This window comes from Passer montanus, unplaced genomic scaffold (genome assembly GCF_014805655.1).
Source record: "Passer montanus isolate IOZ18808 unplaced genomic scaffold, ASM1480565v1 scaffold48, whole genome shotgun sequence".
NCBI lineage: Eukaryota > Metazoa > Chordata > Aves > Passeriformes > Passeridae > Passer > Passer montanus.
The window spans coordinates 1,541,723-1,553,910 of NW_024369707.1; the positions used below are offsets into that span (position 1 = coordinate 1,541,723).

At 39.6% G+C, this 12,188-nt stretch overlaps 1 long non-coding RNA gene across 1 annotated transcript; it reads left to right on the plus strand.

Moving 5' to 3' along the window:
- The first annotated feature begins 206 nt into the window (after positions 1–206).
- LOC120508614 lies at positions 207–9,495 on the plus strand. The gene is made up of 3 exons (XR_005629029.1): positions 207–349; positions 6,426–6,570; positions 9,441–9,495. It is a non-coding gene; the product is annotated as an uncharacterized LOC120508614 (long non-coding RNA).
- The last annotated feature ends 2,693 nt before the right edge of the window (positions 9,496–12,188 follow it).

The following is a 12,188-nucleotide window of genomic DNA, read 5'->3' on the forward strand; positions in this document are numbered from 1 at the left end:
TGCTCACTAAACAGTAGCATTCAATAAGTATTATCAAAGTGAACCAAAACAAAGAATAAGAACTGCTCTGCTTAAGCAGTAGCAAACCACATTTTTTCTGAGTTGGGTGTAATTGCTGAAACAGGTGAATGCACTCAAGTAGCCAGGATGAGTTAATTTAAGAGGGGCTCTGTTGGTTTCTGTGCTTTCAGACTCCCTGTGCACAAACCTGTGGTGCCAACTCCACCTCTCTAGGCTCCTCTGCGTGACAGCCAGAAGCTGCACACAGTTCAAGTTTACTTCATTTTACAGCATGGCTTCACATGATGTTACATCAACTGCACAAATGACAAAATCTGGAAAATTTAAAGTAAGAACCTGGCCTTAATTTGCACTATATTCTTCTCCCTTCTTGGGGTGTGTGAGTGTTGACTTCTGAGTAATTTTTATTTCACCATGCATCATTTCTACAGATATATTTTATCACTTGACTCTTAAGTGAGATAACACATCCTATAAGTACAAGATATATGCTTCTGCTTTCTCTTGAGCACTGCACATTAGGGATTTTTAATTTTTTTGCCATCTCTGATTGTTTTGATAACTGCTATACTACTGTATTTGATGTGGATGTCCTTAAACAGGTTCATTTAAACTAGTAGAAGTCTATAAACATAAAAGACACTGTGTCAAGGTTATCAAATAATTTCTGGTGGGTTTATTTTTCTTAATGAACAAGTTAAGGGAGTGCAATGTAGATGATTGGGCTTGCTTGAAACTTTAACGCTTTAAAAAGTGTATAAATTTAAAGCTATAAAAGTGAGATTCAGGGGTTTGTAGAGAGAGAGGTATATTTCATGGTTTTTATGTTGTCTGTAATTCATGTTTATATTAAATATTTATTCACAGTTTCTTAAAGACAAGTGAGGAAGATTTAAGTTTGAATTTGTTCAGAAAATCCACCATTGTGCTGCACATCATAGGAATTAAAAAAACCCATCAAATGAATGACTGAGTTTCCTCTGCTAGCTTGCAGGAAATGCAAAAAGAGATCAAATAATATTGCTACAACTACAAAAATGTGCAATTTCTTGTAGTCAGCATGCTTGGTGTATATAACAAAGTATCCATACATTCAGGCTTATTTCCTGTTACTTTCTTATAAATCATATAAATCTGTACATTATCAACAACCATGCAAATAGTTTCCTCAGACTAAACTAAAATAAAAATGCATAGAAAAATATGGATAATTTTCCCAAATCAAGGATTTTTAGTGCTAAAGCATTCAGCAATGTTTTTAATTTAATAATGTATTTCTCACTCTTCCCACTTGTGTAATTAAATTTATATGCAAGTAAATTAATTGTGAATTTGGTGGTCTTCTAATCTATTTCTGAATTTTGAGAGAAAGGTTTTTTAAGTTTATTATGTTGTGGATATTCTGTAATCTGGTGTATGTATAAATTATCTAATAAGGAGCTCAGTATTTTGAAGGTGTCTTATGATATGAAAAATGGCCATCTTTTGAAATTATGGGATGCATTATCACAATGCCAGACTCTAATCTGCTACCAATTTGTGTCAGATTTCTGCATTCAAAAAGGACTCAAATCCTCTCTAAAAGTAGGAATCAGCTGAAGGTTTGTCTTGGCTTCACGAGCCCACTGCAATTAGGCAGCATGTGAATGTGTGCCATATGCATTTATTGCTCTTCTAAGCATGTGTTACTTTGATGTGTTAGGTTAGAAATCTAACTCTTTTTCTTGGGCAGCCTTCCTCCTGGGTCTTTATACTGCTTAGCAGTTGAGTCCAGACTTTGAAACACAGCCTAATTTAGAGGCGGATGCTGCAGCTGCTGCTGTCATTTCAGCTGATTTTTTTTCCCCTTTGATGTCAGCTTAGAGTCTCGGTGGCTGCATCGGTCCCGCAGCCGCCGCGATTCGCGAACGGCCACCACAGCATTTTAAAGGTCTCTTCGCCTTTAAATCTAATTTGGGGAGCTTGAGTCTTTCACAGTGAAATGCTGAGTTCTCGCAGAGTATGTCCTTCCTGATCTGGAGGAAACACAGAAATTGCTTTGAGTTATGTTTAATACCTGATTAAATGCTGATGGTACAAGAAGAGGGATTGTTTGTTTTTGGCAGAAGGAGGATGGGATGCCTTGCCCTTTTTCCTCCATCCTCTGCATTAGCAGCTCTACATTCGGAAATGAACTTTTTGCTCCGAAAGTTGCTCTCTCCCTTTACAAGACATTATATTAACTGTATTTTGCCTCTTCTCCATAATTTATTCCTGCAATGATAGTATGTGCAAAAACATTCTACCTCAGTTCCTCTTGTTCTTGGACCATCCTTGGCTTTCCTTTCTGCTCTCTTTCTGTGGCTGACATGAGCTCAAGGAGTGCAGGAGCTTTGATCCTTTCTGATGCCTTTGCAGAACAATTTCTCTCAGTGAGGTTCCCTTGCTCAGGCCGAGCCCTGCCCTCAGATGTGCTTGCATTTTCCCATTGATTCCAATGAGCCTCACAGCCTTCTGAGGCCCCTCTTTGGCTTTTAATCTTTACCTTAAAAGATATAGGCAGATAGTAGTGTCTAACCCTTTTTAATAACTGAGGTCCTTGGTTCCTTTACTGTTGTGGCTGCTTTTTCTGTATTGGTGTTCTATATCATGCTATTAAAGGAGAGCAAAGCCCTATCCAGATATGGTAATTTAGACATCATTTCTATGCTTTTATTTCCTGATTTTACTTCTATTGTAGCTACGTTTCTCTATATAAATTACATTTTCTCAAAGATGCAATGAAGTATATTAATCTTTCCTGTATTTTCCCTGGTATTACTACATTTTGTCAAAACAACATTTTGGGTAGACTATTTTTTGAAAGTTTTTTATTCTTGTAATAATGGGAGTGGTGTTTTTTTCTGGTTTGATACTATTAGCAAATATAAAAGACAGAATGGGCTATAATGAAGCGGTTTTGAAGGAGATTTAAAATTTAGTAAAATGAAAAAAATAAATGAATTCTGAAATTTCAAGGATTCTTAATGAGACTACAAAGTAATACTGAGCAAAGGCAGTAAAAATCACAATGATTTCCGGTAAGCATTATTTTTACAGAAGAAAATTTACTCATTTGAATTCACTAAATTTTTACAGAAGTGAATTTACTCAGTATTGGTATTGATAGTACTGGACATTATTTAAAAATATGAGAGAAAAAATTCTCCTGCTCTGACATCACATAATTACATCTAAGAGAGACTTTATGCATATAATTTGTCATGTTAAACTCCAGGAACTAAACCTTTGTTTAGGAGCTTTTCAGGCAGCATCCTTAGATTGCTGACTCCTTCTGTTTTTAATGTGGGTTTGACAGTAGAGCAGGGGATTGGGAATGTTTTCTTTGTAGTGACAGAAGCTCCTTGCTGCTCAGTCTGTTAAAGAGAAAACTGTGTAGAAGTCAAGATATCCTCAATCAAAACTTTAGAAAACATGTTTCAAAACTGGAGAAATGAAACAAAAAGTCTTCACTGCTGCTCAAAAGCCAATTTGGTCTGATTCCATTCCAAAAGAAATGTTGCCTTCACAATCAGAAGGCTGCTTGCACTAATGTTTGAGCAAAGAAGGATTCTGTATGCTTCTTCTGCAAGAGCAACCGTATTATTAACTCCAGTGCACTACCACAATGATGAAAAACTGAGCAGCTGATATGTACTGTAGGGATGACAAATGTGATATTGGAGGTCTGGAGGAATTGTGAGTGTGATGTTAGGTAAAACTTTCACTCTATTGCACAGACCACTGCAAGAAGACAGGTGAGGAATAAAAACATATGCTGAGATTGCTCAAGTTTCTTTTGTTACACTTTGCTTCAAAACAGCTGGTTGTTTCTGAGAAATTCTGTTTTCCTACAAGACACCACAAGGAGGGAGGAAGGCTCTGGCACAGGGTGAGCCCTGTGAATTCAGAGGTGTTTCAAATGATGCTCTCCTTGACAGCCTGACTTGAGGAGGGGATGAAAGCTAAATCACACAGCAGCAATACCCAAATCACAGCTGTGTGAGCCAGCAAACTGTGAAAGAGGATTCCTGTGCTGCTACTGAAGCCTTGGCTCTGTGCAGACCCACAAAACTTGGTAGGTAACAGAGGCCTTTTTTGCAGGGTGTCAGGTGCTGGGGAATATGTCCAGTGCTGGTTGTGCCACTGCGTAACCAGAAGGCAGAGAGAAGGTTCAGAGCAGAAAAGCATCCTTGCTATAGTGATGTTAGCTCCAGAAAAACTAAACAATAAACAGCCACTGATGCATGACAAGGGAAATTTGTTAGAAAAATGATAATGTTTCTTGAGAATCTGCTGTTTCATTGAGAATGAAATGCCTTAAAATGAATCTGGTTTCAACATTTTCAGAGTCTAAGTACTTCTGGTTTAAAAATATACATGATGATTAAATATACATATAATGAGTAGTAGTCAAGACAAAGTATACTGCTGGGAAAAAATCCAAATGTTCATATTCTGAAATCCTATATGAAATGAAAATACTATGTTCTATTCTGTTGCAATCTCAGGCAAAATTGTCTGTATTTCACAAAATTGGAACATAAAAACCATCAGGAATTGGCTTCAGCAAGGTGTGCAATAATTTCCATTCCTGATGACGTCCCAGGAGTTACCCAGAGCCTTGAGAGATCAGCCCTAACGAGAAAGCATCTGACCTTACCATATCAGGGCTTCACAACAGTCAAAATCTAGCTTGACCTTCAACAGTAAACCAGCTCCCTCAGGCTAAATCCTAACAAGTCTTGCCTTCAAACCAAGGCAAAAGGCCAAAAATGCTTATCCAGGGAGCAGCAATAGAGTTGGAAAATGAGAGGTTCTTTTTCGTTTGGCAAACATCGTAGTTTGACCTCTGTGTTCTGACTGTGCCAAGCCATCTAATCTCCAGGAGGCAGTCCTGAATCTGCCAAGTGCCAAGCTGGCTCCGCTCCTGTCAAGATCAGTGAGCAGTGCCAGGCTTGTGGATTAAGGTTTAGATGTGCAAGATGACAAACCTCTCTCCTAAATCAGGGTTTCAGTGAGTCACAAGCCATGGTCTCATGCTGCAAGACCCTCAGGACCCGCTGTGAATTGGACTTGCTGGCTGAGCACCCGGGCAGTGGGTTTTCAGTTTCCAAAGCTAGGTGTGTGGAAGGATGCATGGAATGTATGGTCTATACAATAAAAACAATGAAACAAAGTGTAACCAATGCTACATTAGCCAACAGTAAGTAAAAAATAACAAAAAAACCCCATAATAACAGGAAATTAGATTTTTTTTTTTGCATTGTGTTTTTTGTTAGCTTTGGGGTTTTTTTAGACAAAGTCAGATTTTGAAGAACTGTGATAATATAAAAATAATTAAAAGTGATTTTAGAAAGGTTGTGCTAAGGAAAGATTTTTTTTTTTCAGTCAGAGATTCTTCAATCAAAAATTCTTAAAAACTAGCAAATTAATTGTAATTAATTAAAAATAATATTTTCTAACCACTGATGGCAGAAAAATGACCTGGAGTTTATTACAGACCAACAGTGCTTCTTTCTGAACAAGCTGTCTTTTCCTTTGGAACTTTTTCCCCCCTTATATTGAGATAGTTATTTAAAATTTCTATTTCACTAGGAGAAGTGGTTTTCCCATGTATTAGCTTAAAAATAAACTAATGAATAAACCTAACTATTAACCTCTGGAGGAAGTAAATAAATGGCAGCATTTTTTATTATACAATATTCTCAGGCAAATATTGTGATTCGGGGTTGATGCTGTGCAGGGCTAGGAGGTGGTCCTTACGGGTCCCTTCTCACTCAGAATATTCTGTGATTGTTAATATAAAGATTAATTCTTTCAAAAAAATCCTAAATTAAAGTGTGTATGCATTTTCTTGACAATTAAGGTATATAGTCTTTTTCTCAATGTTATTCTCCCTTGAGAGCTATCATTAACCTGTTGAGACAGAATAAGAGCATATCTCTTTGTGAAGAATAAAAGGCTTGCTTTGTCTTTACAGTGGTTGGAATGAGCCATCAAGTGTCTATTACTCATTTGCCTTCATTTACTTTTTACTAAGGTTGCCTTCAGTGTGGTTAATAAACAGCAAGATCATCAGTCACTTCAAAGTGCTTTCACATTCCATAGTTTGTTTTTTCTGCAGTGAGCAAATGGAAGGATGATCTGGTAGAAATCAGTTACATTATGACTCATCTTTTATGTGACCTCCTTGAGAGGCCTTTGGGTAGCACATGGGCTTTCCATACAATTCTACGTAATAGCTGGCTAACAAAATAATCCTTTCCCACACCATTCCCTCAGCAATGCTGAAAAGTCATTAAAGGCTTTGTGTAAAGAAAGTTACAAACCCAGAGAAGTAAAATTTCCTCTGATCAATGTTTTCTTTTTCATTTGTGTTACAGGCAGGTTATTTTGCATCTAGACTGGCGTCTTCATGAGGAATTGCTGAACTGACTTCAGATATGGTCTTGATGTCATGAAGACTTTTCTTTCTACTATCAACCAAAAAAAATCTGGACTGCAAAATTAAGGCCAGACATCTAAAAGGTGTGGAATTTCTCCCTTCTTGCTGTTATATATCATATCTGCTTTCACTGACCCCAAAATGATACAACTGCTGTTTGTCACTGGTGGCAATTTGCTGTCTCTTAAGACTTTCACATTTAGGGTTACTAGCAAAAGAAGCAAGCCCAGGAAAAGAAGTAAAAAAGTCCTGATCCTGGTAAGCAGAACTGCCAACATGTCCCCTGAAAAGTGCATTTCTTCTTAAAGATAGCACTATTTGATTTACTTTGGTCAATGAATATAGATTTGTCTTCTTCTTGAAAAGTATAAAAAGTATACCCAGGCTCTCTCACAAGGAGGACAAAATATTTTTCCTCCCAGATTCACAAGATGTTGGATCTTCTTGAGAGTACCGACAACATTTCCTTGTCGCTCTGACAAGATGCTATGTCCAACACTGCTTGTGTATCCCCTTCTGTTCCCACCTCCTCCCTGAAGCACTAGTGGTGGTCTTGCTGCATGTTTCACAGATGTTTCTCCCACTCAACTCCTCAGTTGTTTTTCAAATGGCTTCTTACAGCAAATGATTCCATGTGTGTATGCTCCTTCCTTTCTGCTGACACCTTTTCTTTCTATAAAAACAATCTGCTGCTGCCTTTGAGATCTAGAGAGACACCATCCCATACCACAGATGCCGTGTTTTTTAAACTCTGGCATTGGTACACATGGTCAGCAGGCAATACCTCCCTCCTGTCTGTTCCTCATGACTAACAATGTTGATGTTTTGTTCTTTCAATCTTATTTCCCTCTGTTACCCTTATACACTGCATTTTTTTTCCTTTTCCTGTTACTCTGCTTTCTTTGTACTATGGCCCATATGGGATCTCTTCATCTCTCACTACAGCTTGGAGGAAGAAAACCTCACACACTGTTTTAGCCCCAGTATCTACAGGCAACATGTATGCCAACTTTTTCTTGTGCTCAGGAACTGAAAAAATCAGCTTTACATTTTCTTTATACCCACACACACAAGCAAAATTAAATTCACTTTCTACAGCTGCTCACAGTACTGGTTACTGACTGACTCTGTAGAGACATGCAGAGATCAGAGCTACCATTGAGTTGACTGCCTTTTTAGTTTGCATGTGATAAAAGTTGAGCTGAGATTGTCTAGTCATTTCCATTCTGAAAGGTGTTCTCATTTGTCTTCAATCATCCTTGCATTCAAAATTTTTCATATCAAGTCATGAGTGACCAAAATGTGATTGTGATCCAGCTTGCTTCAGTAATTTCTTGATATAAAGACAAATGAAACCCCCCCACAAAACATCTTGTTTTCTCCTTGTAACTGCATTGTTTGGGACTAAATTTACTTGAAATTGCTCTAGTACAACTGAAGAATTCGGCACAGTATTTTGCTGAATAAACTCAGGTTTTTACAAAAAAAAATTGTTGAGCTAGCACATACTACAGAGTACATCACTGTCCACCTTTGTGCATGTATGTACTTTACACACACACATATATATATATCTCAGAGCTGTTTCATGAATATGGCAGCATTCACCCAGATAGTTCCTTTTCTATTATAACTACCTTTTATCTTTTATATGCAACAATACTTTAATATTTTTTCCCAAAAAGTAGTGTAGCATATAGAAAAAACATTTAAAGAATTAGTACTGGAAAATACTATGCTCTTTCATTCTACAATAGAATTGAAGCAGGTTACCAACTTAGTTTGTCTTTATTTTCCTAAAAATGCTAGGTATGTTCTGAGATAAAATTGACATGATCTTTCTCCAAATCCACTTAGAGTGGATTTGGTTTGGAAGTAGATTAGTGACATGACAATCATATTTATAAATGAAGGACAATTTTTGTTCTTTTCAGATATATGCATTTCCACAGAGATGCATGTACACTGTCAACAACATCAACAAATTTGCATTTCTCCCCCCCATTTAGTCTCCCTCCAGGAACATTTGGTTGACCATATTTTTACAACAAAAGTCTTCTTTGAAAATATTAAAGTTATTTTTTCATGTAAAGGATGAAAACAATATTATATGATTTTCCTAAGTCACAGAATGCAACAAGTCAGTGATAGTACAGACTGTATTCAAATTTGTATTCTGCACTTCCAGCTGTGGACCAAACCATGTGACCTGGTGACATTAACATTGGATGTCTTCAATTTATGCTGTCGTATTATTTAGGATTCATGTCTGTCTTCTCAGCTGCAAAGATGTGTGGTTGCTAAGCAGATAAAAGCTACAGCTGATAGCACTTTAGCAATGGCATTGTAGATGAAGGAGTCGTTCTGTCTCAGCCTAAATTTGGGAAAATCTACATAGTGCAGAATGCTTAGATTTTACGTGGGCAGACCATATAAAGAAAAGTGTATTTCTGCTTTTAATGGAGGAGAGGGAGTGACATGTTGATAGCTGAATCAACACTTTCATTGCTCCCTTTCAAGTGTAGCATGAGAGTTTCTCACACTGTACTGGCAAGATGTCCAGATGCAGGAGAAAAGCGCCTCAAAGCTTTTCCTTTCCTGGTTCTGTTTTTGTCAGAAAAACAACCAGAGCCAGGCCACAGCCTTTAGTGGATGGAAGAGCATTGGATTCTGTGCTCTCTTCCAGCACCTGTTGGGGGATAGGTTTCTTTCCTTTTGTTCCTTTTTACTTAGATTATTTTTCCCCCCATACGTTGCTAGGAAATATTAATGACTGGGTACTTAAGAAAAACACAAGAAGTGGCCAAGCTCAGGAGAGGAGGTCATCTGGTTGCACTTCTCTTGTCTGGGAGTTTCTCTCCAAGGGGCAGAGATACCACAGGAATTGGGCAGGTAAAGGCCAGGGCTGGGCAGCTGCTGGCGCTCTCTGTCTGTCTGTCTCTTTTGGCTGCAGGGCTGGATGGTCAGAGCTGCTGCTTGGGGAAGGGAATTCGCTGCTGCCACCGGAGCCCAGCCCGGAGCTGCTTCTTCTGCCGTGAGGTGAGCCTCTGCTTGTGAGAGCAGCCACTGAAGTGGGACCTTGCTAACACCCACCTCACTGGCAGAGGGTGCTGTCCCCTCCTGCTTGGGTGCCAGGATCCTGAGCTCAGCTCTGCCGTACTGGGAGCTGGGCCACTGCTCTCTCCACCAGCTGCTCTGTCCCTGCTGCTTCTTTAGCACTGCTGGGAGCTTTCTCTGCACTGTAGCCCCACACTCTCTGCCTGTCGATACACCTTGCAGTCCCATCTTGCTGCTTCTGGGCACTGCCCCAGGGTTTGTGGAGCAAAGCCTCTCTTCTCTCCTCCATCCCTTCCCGTCTGGGCCCAGCCGCCATTGCCATGCGTCTTGGGTGCCAGGATCCTGAGCTCGGCTCTCTGCCCTGCTGGGAGCTGGGCCACTGCTCTCTCCACCAGCTGCTCTGTCCCTGCTGCTTCTTTAGCACTGCTGGGAGCTTTCTCTGCACTGTAGCCCCACACTCTCTGCCTGTCGATACACCTTGCAGTCCCATCTTGCTGCTTCTGGGCACTGCCCCAGGGTTTGTGGAGCAAAGCCTCTCTTCTCTCCTCCATCCCTTCGCTTCTGGGCAGCGGGATCGGCTGCCCCAGGGTTAGTGGAGTAAAGCCTCTCTTCTCTCCTCCATCCCTTCCCATCTGGGCCCAGCCACCATTGCCATGCGCTCCCTGAGATCACAGCACAGCGCCCCCTGCAGGCCTGGAGGAATTGCTGCACCTGCCCCGCCCACCGGAAGCAGCAGCGCCCCTGCTGGCCGCGCCCGGCACTGCACCGCAGGGAAAGCGCAGCGGCCCAGAGGCTCTGGCTGCTGTCAGTGCCAGAGCTGTTGTTGTTTGTTTGCCTTATTATGCACACTAGTAAAGAACTGTTATTCCTATCCTCATATCTTTGCCTGAAAGCCCCTTAATTTCAAATTTATAATTCGGAGGGAGGGGATTTCAATTTTCCATTCCAAGGGAGGCTCCTGCCTTCCTTAGCAGACACCTGTCGTATTTCGGTGGGAGGGGATTTTCATTATCCATTCCAAGGGAGGCTCCTGCCTTCCTTAGCAGACACCTGTCTTTCAAAACAAGACAGCACCATTACTGATATGTGCATTACGGCACATGTATCACATTAGGCTTAGATCTTCCTTTGCCTAGAATCCCTTCAAAGTATGGAAAACAACAGCATGAAAATTTGGGATTTGAAGGATGAACATTTCTATTCTAAAACTGCTTAGACTAAAAGTGTGTTATTTTCCCACTTAGTTTTATTGTGTGCGCATAAAAAGATATAGCACTACATATTTGTCCCCGCCTTAACCATCATTATCTCCATGATTCTGATAGCTTTTAGGAGCCTCTTCAGGAAACCACTAGTGAAATCTCTGTAGAAATGTCATACATCAAGCAGCCTCATCTGGCAAGAGGTCAATAGTAAAACATTGTCCAGCTTAAGGCTGTTGTAAAACCTTGACTGATTTCTCCAGGTCCAGGATTTCCCTTGAGGTGATGAGGACAGTGAACCAGGTGGGATATACGAGGGGGATGCATGTGCTTTCAGAAGATGGGAACAACAATAGCAATGAAAATAGACACAGTTAAAGCAAAGTAAAAAAAAAGCAATGAGAGGAAGCAGGCACTGAGTAGAATGAAGAGAACTGACAGAGTATTACGTGCCTAGCCAAAGATATTTGCATCAATATATAAGATATGTAAATGAATCTATGAGTCGTAGGCAAACATTTGCAGCTGTGGAGGATGTTAAAATTTGTGTTTTATTTGATGGCATGAGAGAACAATGTGCAGAGAAAAAAACAATTGAGTTTCAAGAATGCTTTGGCAGCATTCAAACACTGGCAGTTGTCATCATCATAAGAAGATAAAGAAAAACCAGGGTTTTTTTAAAATTTAGTTGGTTCTTTTTACAGTGAGATCTGTTGTTATACAAATGCATATTTTTCTACTAGCATCTTTCAAATCAAAAGCGATGTTTCACAACATATGTAGATTTGTATTTTTATGGGTAATATAGTTTCCCTAATAACCTTTCCAAGTGAAAGATTTTGCCTGATTCAGAGAAAGAGACTATTTTTTGTAAATTTGATTAGACACCTAAACTCATCAGTCCGTCTCTGAGCCATGTACCTGATTATGCAAAGGTATATGCAATACATTATGCGAAAGCTGTTTAGCTGGGATTGTATCGTGGCTGTAACCAAAGTGGGTTTAGAGATAATGAGCTTGCATCCCCGAATACTTAGGATCGCAGTCTACTCTCTAAACTGATGATGCAGCAGCTGCATAATGCAACAATGTAATTTATTCATGTAATATGTACAATATTGCTGTAATAAAAAGCCCATTGGCGGTTCCTCTAATTCTCTGTATGAGCACCCTGTTATTAGTAGCTGTGTAAGTCAGTATTTCAGCATTTTCAAATCCTGGCTATTTATAAGTTTCAAACCATAATATTTTAAAAAGGGAGAAAAACCCCAAACGACCCAAACAGCTTTATATGGTGTGAATTGTGAATCTGCTCACATTGAACTGAAGCCTGCAGCTTTTTTGATCAATGCAATCAGTAAACATAGCAGGAAAAAACCCCTCTAAGCATGTCAAAGTAACCCTAGTTACTGAACTTTTTTTTTTCCCCCCACAGTTGCATG